The sequence below is a fragment of the Nothobranchius furzeri genome, unplaced genomic scaffold (genome assembly GCF_043380555.1).
Source record: "Nothobranchius furzeri strain GRZ-AD unplaced genomic scaffold, NfurGRZ-RIMD1 Scf040, whole genome shotgun sequence".
NCBI classification, from domain to species: domain Eukaryota; kingdom Metazoa; phylum Chordata; class Actinopteri; order Cyprinodontiformes; family Nothobranchiidae; genus Nothobranchius; species Nothobranchius furzeri.
Window position 1 is genome coordinate 243,315 of NW_027223057.1, and position 7,500 is coordinate 250,814.

Here is a 7,500-nt window from a genome sequence, read left to right on the forward strand (position 1 = left end):
GCAGAAGCCAGCCTCCAGCTGGTGATGGCGGGGTGCAGGAGCTGCAGGCAGCCTCCAGCAGCTGATGGCGGGGTGCAGGAGCTGCAGCCAGCGTCCAGCAGCTGATGGTGGGGTGGAGGAGCTGCAGCCAGCCTCCAGCAGCCAGCCTCCAGCTAGTGATGGCGGGGTGGAGAAGCAGGCAGCCTCCATCAGCTGATGGCGGGGTGTAGGAGCAGAAGCCAGCCTCCAGCTGGTGATGGCGGGGTGCAGGAGCTGCAGGCAGCCTCCAGCAGCTGATGGCGGGGTGCAGGAGCTGCAGGCAGCCTCCAGCAGCTGATGGCGGGGTGGAGGAGCTGCAGCCAGCGTCCAGCAGCTGATGGTGGGGTGGAGGAGCTGCAGCCAGCGTCCAGCAGCTGATGGTTGGGTGGAGGAGCAGCAGCCAGCCTCCAGCAGCTGATGGCGGGGTGCAGGAGCAGCAGCCAGCCTCCAGCAGCTGATGGCGGGGTGGAGGAGCTGCAGCCAGCCTCCAGCAGCCAGCCTCCAGCTAGTGATGGCGGGGTGGAGAAGCAGGCAGCCTCCATCAGCTGATGGCGGGGTGGAGGAGCAGAAGCCAGCCTCCAGCAGCTGATGGCGGGGTGCAGGAGCTGCAGCCAGCGTCCAGCAGCTGATGGTGGGGTGGAGGAGCTGCAGCCAGCCTCCAGCAGCCAGCCTCCAGCAGCTGATGGCGGGGTGCAGGAGCAGCAGCCAGCCTCCAGCAGCTGATGGCGGGGTGGAGGAGCAGCAGCCAGCCTCCAGCAGCCAGCCTCCAGCTGCTGATGGCGGGGTGGAGGAACAGAAGCCTCCAGCAGCTGATGGCAGGGTGCAGGAGCAGCAGCCAGCCTCCAGCTGGTGATGGCGGGGTGGAGGAGCTGAAACCTGGGTCGGACCTGGTCTGCAGCAGGGCCCATTACCACTCAGAAGCTGATGGCAGTGTGTGTTTAGGTCCCTGCGGGGTGGATGAGCTGAAACCTGGGTCAGACTTGGTGTGCAGCAGGGCTCAGCACCCTCCAGAAGCCGATGACAGTGTGTCTTTAACTCCCTGCCTGGTGGGAGAGCTGAAAGCTGGGTCGGACCTGGTCTTTAGCAGAGCTCAGCAGCCTCCAGAAGCTGATGGCAGTGTGTGTTTCATCCCCTGCGGGGTGGGAGAGCTGAAACGTGGGTCGGACCTGGTCTGCAGCAGGGCCCATCACCATCCAGAAGCTGACGGCGGTGTGTGTTTAAGTCCCTGCGGGGTGGGAGAGCCATAACCTGGGTCGGACCTGGTCTGCAGCAGAGCTCAGCAGCCTCCAGAACCTGATGGCAGTGTGTCTTTAATCCACTGCGGGGTGCAGGAGCTGAAACCTGGGTCGGACCTGGTCTGCAGCAGGGCTCAGCAGCCAGCAGAAGGTGATGGCAGTGTGTGTTTAGTTCCCTGCGGGGTGCAGGAGCTGAAACCTGGGTCGGACCTGGTCTGCAGCAGAGCTCAGCAGCCAGCAGAAGCTGATGGCAGTGTGTGTTTAATTCCCTGCCTGGTGGGAGAGCTGTAACCCGGGTCGGACTTGGTCTGCAGCAGGGCCCATCACCATCCAGAAGCTGATGGCAGTGTGTCTTTAATTCCCTGCGGGGTGGAGGAGCAGAAACCTGGGTCGGACCTGGTCTATAGCAGAGCTCAGCAGCCTCCAGCAGCTGATGGCAGTGTGTGTTTAAGTCCCTGCCTGGTGTGAGAGCTGAAACCTGGGTCGGACCTGGTCTATAGCAGAGCTCAGCAGCCTCCAGCAGCTGATGGCTGCGTGTGTTTAAGTCCCTGCGGGGTGCAGGAGCTGAAACCTGGGTCGGACCTGGTCTATGGCAGAGCTCAGCAGCCTCCAGAAGCTGATGGCAGCGTGCCTCTAAGTCCCTGCCTGGTGGGAGAGCTGAAACCTGGGTCGGACCTGGTCTATAGCAGAGCTCAGCAGCCTCCAGCAGCTGATGGCTGCGTGTGTTTAAGTCCCTGCGGGGTGCAGGAGCTGAAACCTGGGTCGGACCTGGTCTATGGCAGAGCTCAGCAGCCTCCAGAAGCTGATGGCAGCGTGCCTCTAAGTCCCTGCCTGGTGGGAGAGCTGAAACCTGGGTCGGACATGGTCTGCAGCAGGGCTCGGCAGCCTCCAGAAGCTGATGGCAGTGTGTGTTTAAGTCCCTGCCTGGTAGGAGAGCTGAAACCTGGGTCGGACCTGGTCTATAGAAGAGCTCAGCAGCCTCCAGCAGCTGATTGCAGTGTGTGTTTAAGTCCCTGCCTGGTGGGAGAGCTGATATCCGGGTCGGACCTGGTCCACAGCAGGGCCCATCACCCTCCAGAAGCTGGTGGCAGTGTGTGTTTAAGTCCCTGCGGGGTGCAGGAGCTGAAAGCTGGGTCGGACCTGGTCTGCAGCAGAGCTCAGCAGCCTCCAGTTGCTGATGGCAGTGTGTGTTTAAGTCCCTGCCTGGTGGGAGAGCTGAAACCTGGGTCGGACCTGGTCTATAGCAGAGCTCAGCAGCCTCCAGCTGCTGATGGCGTGGTGGAGGAGCAGCAGCAGCAGCAGCCAGCCTCCAGCAGCCAGCCAGCCCCCAGCAGCTGATGGCGGGGTGGAGGAGCGGAAGCCAGCCTCCAGCAGCTTATGGCGGGGTGGAGGAGCTGAAACCTGGGTCGGACCTGGTCTATAGTAGAGCTCCGCAGCCTCCAGACGCTGATGGCGGTGTGTCTTTAAGACCCTGCCTGGTGGGAGAGCTGAAACCTGGGTCGGACCTGGTCTGTAACAGAGCTCAGCAGCCTCCAGAAGCTGATGGCAGTGTGTGTTTAGTTCCCTGCGGGGTGGAGGAGCAGAAACCTGGGTCGCACCTGGTCTATAGAAGAGCTCAGCAGCCTCCAGAAGCTGATATCAGTGTGTGTTTAAGTCCCTGCGGGGTGGGAGAGCTGAGACCTGGGTCGGACCTGGTCTGCAGCAGGGCTCAGCAGCCTCCAGAAGCTGACGGCAGTGTGTGTTTAAGTCCCTGCCTGGTGTGAGAGCTGAAACCTGGGTCGGACCTGGTCTATAGCAGAGCTCAGCAGCCTCCAGCAGCTGATGGCTGCGTGTGTTTAAGTCCCTGCGGGGTGCAGGAGCTGAAACCTGGGTCGGACCTGGTCTATGGCAGAGCTCAGCAGCCTCCAGCAGCTGATGGCAGTGTGTGTTTAAGTCCCTGCCTGGTGGGAGAGCTGAAACCTGGGTCGGACCTGGTCTATAGCAGAGCTCAGCAGCCTCCAGCAGCTGATGGCAGTGTGTGTTTGATCCCCTGCGGGGTGGGAGAGCTGAAACTTGGGTCGGACCTGGTCTGCATCAGGGCTCAGCAGCCTCCAGAATCCGATGGCAGTGTGGGTTTAAGTCCATGCGGGGTGCAGGAGCAGAAACCTGGGTCGGACCTGGTCTATAGCAGGCCTCAGCAGCATCGAGAAGCTGATGGCAGTGTGTCTTTAATTCCCTGCGGGGTGGGAGAGCTGTAACCTGGGTCGGACCTGGCCTGCAGCGGAGCTCAGCAGCCTCCAGAAGCTGATGGCAGTGTGTCTTTAATTCCCTGCGGGGTTGAGGAGCAGAAACCTGGGTCGGACCTGGTCTGCAGCAGGGCCCATCACCATCCAGAAGCTGATGGCTGTGTGTGTTTAAGTCCCAGGGGGGTGGGAGAGCCATAACCTGGGTCGGACCTGGTCTGCAGCAGGGCTCAGCAGCCTCCAGTTGCAGATGGCAGTGTGTGTTTAGTTCCCTGCGGGGTGCAGGAGCTGAAACCTGGGTCGGACCTGGTCTATAGCAGAGCTCAGCAGCCTCCAGAAGCTGATGGCAGTGTGTCTTCAATTCCCTGCGGGGTGCAGGAGCTGATACCTGGGTCGGACCTGGTCTGCAGCAGGGCCCATCACCATCCAGACGCTGATGGCAGTGTGTGTTTAAGTCCTAGTGGGCTGCAGGAGCTGAAACCTGGGTCGGACCTGCTCTATAGTAGAGCTCAGCAGCCTCCAGAAGCTGATGGCAGTGTGTCTTTAAGTCCCTGCGGGGTGGGATAGCTGAAACCTGGGTCGGACCTGGTCTGCAGCAGGGCCCATCACCCTCCAGAAGCTGTTGGCAGTGTGTCTTCCATTCCTAGTGGGGCAGGGGAGCAAAGACCTGGGCAGAGGAGCGCCTGTCTGCATCCGATCCGGCCCCTCAGCAGCCCGCCGTGAGCCTTAGAGAACCCCCCCCCCCCCCCCCCCCCCAGCGGGCTCCAGGAACCGGGCCCTGCGTCGGACCCAGCTCAGGCAGGCCCTCCCTCGGGCCCTGCAGCAGGTGGCCCCGTCTATGCAGTCGAAAACCCCGCGAAAATCGGTGTAGAAACGCCCGAGAGGCGTGGTGCGGTTCCCCCGGCCGGTACCGGGTCCGGACCGGTCCGGAAGTCCACCCAGAACACTGCCTGGGGCTTCTGGGCGGCTCCCCAGGCGCAGGCAGTCGAAAACCGCGTGAAAATCGGTTCAGAATTGACAAAACGGCGACCTCGTCGCTCCAAAAACTAAGTCCAAACTAAGCCTTTCGCTTATCGCTTAACGCTTAAGGCGGTCGGCCTTATGGCCAGTAAATGAAAAGTGCCTGCGCCCCTGGAGGTTTTGGAAGGTGCGAGCGATGACCATGCTCGGGTTAGTAGGTGAGGCCATCGGAAAACCAGCGTGAGTTGGCGGGTTTGGGTGGCAATCTATTCCAGGCAGAGTCGACTATCTCTGGGCATCAATTTTGGGATTTTTCCGGCTCTGGTTCTGGGAGAAACGCAGGGGCAAAGTGCACGAGCCGCGGCCGATTTTGGTGGCCTGTCCCTGGGCACAAAGTCTGAGGAGTGTGGGCCTGGTTCTCCGAAAAATACCAGTCTGCTGGAGCTCACTCCCATGGCTCCAGGGGGCACGGCACACCCCCCGGTAGCCGACCAAAGTGATCTACTCGGGCCAGACTCGGACCCACGACCCGGGGTGAGAACCACAACTACTGGTCATCCTTTTGACCTCCAGGGGGCGCGGCAGAGCCTCCCCAGTCCGACGCAAGTGCCCCACTTGGGCCATACTCAGACCCACGGCCCGGGGCGAGAACCACAACTACTGGTCATCCTTTAGACCTCCAGGGGGCCCGGCACAGCCTCCCTAGACCGACACAAGTGCTCCACTTTGGCTGTACTCTGACCCAAGTCCCGGTGCGAGAACCACAACTACTGGTCATCCTTTAGACCTCCAGGGGGCCCGGCACAGCCTCCCTAGGCCGACACAAGTGCTCCACTTGGGCTATACTCTGACCCAAGTCCCGGGGCGAGAACCACAACTACTGGTCATCCTTTTGACCTCATGGTCATCCTTTAGACCTCCGGGGGGCACGGCACAGCCTCCCTAGTCCGACACAAGTGCTCCACTTGGGCTATACTCTGACCCAAGTCCCGGGGCGAGAACCACAACTACTGGTCATCCTTTAGACCTCCAGGGGGCACGGCACACCCCCCGGTAGCCGACCAAAGTGCTCTACTCGGGCCAGACTCGGATCCACGACCTGGGGTGAGAACCACAACTACTGGTCATCCTTTAGACCTCCAGGGGGCACGGCACAGCCTCCCTAGTCTGACACAAGTGCTCCACTTGGGCTATACTCGGACCCACGACCCGGGGTGAGAACCACAACTACTGGTCATCCTTTAGACCTCCAGGGGGCACGGCACAGCCTCCCTAGTCCGACACAAGTGCTCCACTTGGGCTATACTCGGACCCAAGTCCCGGGGCGAGAACCACAACTACTGGTCATCCTTTAGACCTCCAGGGGGCACGGCACACCCCCCGGTAGCCGACCAAAGTGCTCTACTCGGGCCAGACTCGGACCCACGACCCGGGGTGAGAACCACAACTACTGGTCATCCTTTAGACCTCCAGGGGGCACGGCACAGCCTCCCTAGTCCGACACAAGTGCTCCACTTGGGCTATACTCGGACCCACGACCCGGGGTGAGAACCACAACTACTGGTCATCCTTTAGACCTCCAGGGGGCACGGCACAGCCTCCCTAGTCCGACACAAGTGCTCCACTTGGGCTATACTCGGACCCAAGTCCCGGGGCGAGAACCACAACTACTGGTCATCCTTTAGACCTCCAGGGGGCCCGGCACAGCCTCCCTAGTCCGACACAAGTGCTCCACTTGGGCTATACTCTGACCCAAGTCCCGGGGCGAGAACCACAACTAATGGTCATCCTTTAGACCTCCAGTGGGGCCCGGCACAGCCTCCCTAGGCCGACACAAGTGCTCCACTTGGGCTATACTCTGACCCAAGTCCCGGGGCGAGAACCACAACTAATGGTCATCCTTTAGACCTCCAGGGGGCCCGGCACAGCCTCCCTAGACCGACACAAGTGCTCCACTTGGGCTAAACTCTGACCCAAGTCCCGGGGCGAGAACCACAACTACTGGTCATCCTTTAGACCTCCAGGGGGCACGGCACAGCCTCCCTAGTCCGACACAAGTGCTCCACTTGGGCTATACTCTGACCCAAGTCCCGGGGCGAGAACCACAACTACTGGTCATCCTTTAGACCTCCAGGGGGCACGGCACAGCCTCCCTAGTCCGACACAAGTGCTCCACTTGGGCTATACTCGGACCCACGACCCGGGGCGAGAACCACAACTACTGGTCATCCTTTAGACCTCCAGGGGGCACGGCACAGCCTCCCTAGTCCGACACAAGTGCTCCACTTGGGCTATACTCTGACCCAAGTCCCGGGGCGAGAACCACAACTACTGGTCATCCTTTAGACCTCCAGGGGGCACGGCACAGCCTCCCTAGTCCGACACAAGTGCTCCACTTGGGCTATTCTCTGACCCAAGTCCCGGGGCGAGAACCACAACTACTGGTCATCCTTTAGACCTCCAGGGGGCACGGCACACCCCCCGGTAGCCGACCAAAGTGCTCTACTCGGGCCAGACTCGGACCCACGACCCGGGGTGAGAACCACAACTACTGGTCATCCTTTAGACCTCCAGGGGGCACGGCACAGCCTCCCTAGTCTGACACAAGTGCTCCACTTGGGCTATACTCGGACCCACGACCCGGGGTGAGAACCACAACTACTGGTCATCCTTTAGACCTCCAGGGGGCACGGCACAGCCTCCCTAGTCCGACAAAAGTGCTCCACTTGGGCTATACTCGGACCCAAGTCCCGGGGCGAGAACCACAACTACTGGTCATCCTTTAGACCTCCAGGGGGCACGGCACACCCCCCGGTAGCCGACCAAAGTGCTCTACTCGGGCCAGACTCGGACCCACGACCCGGGGTGAGAACCACAACTACTGGTCATCCTTTAGACCTCCAGGGGGCACGGCACAGCCTCCCTAGTCCGACACAAGTGCTCCACTTGGGCTATACTCGGACCCACGACCCGGGGTGAGAACCACAACTACTGGTCATCCTTTAGACCTCCAGGGGGCACGGCACAGCCTCCCTAGTCCGACACAAGTGCTCCACTTGGGCTAT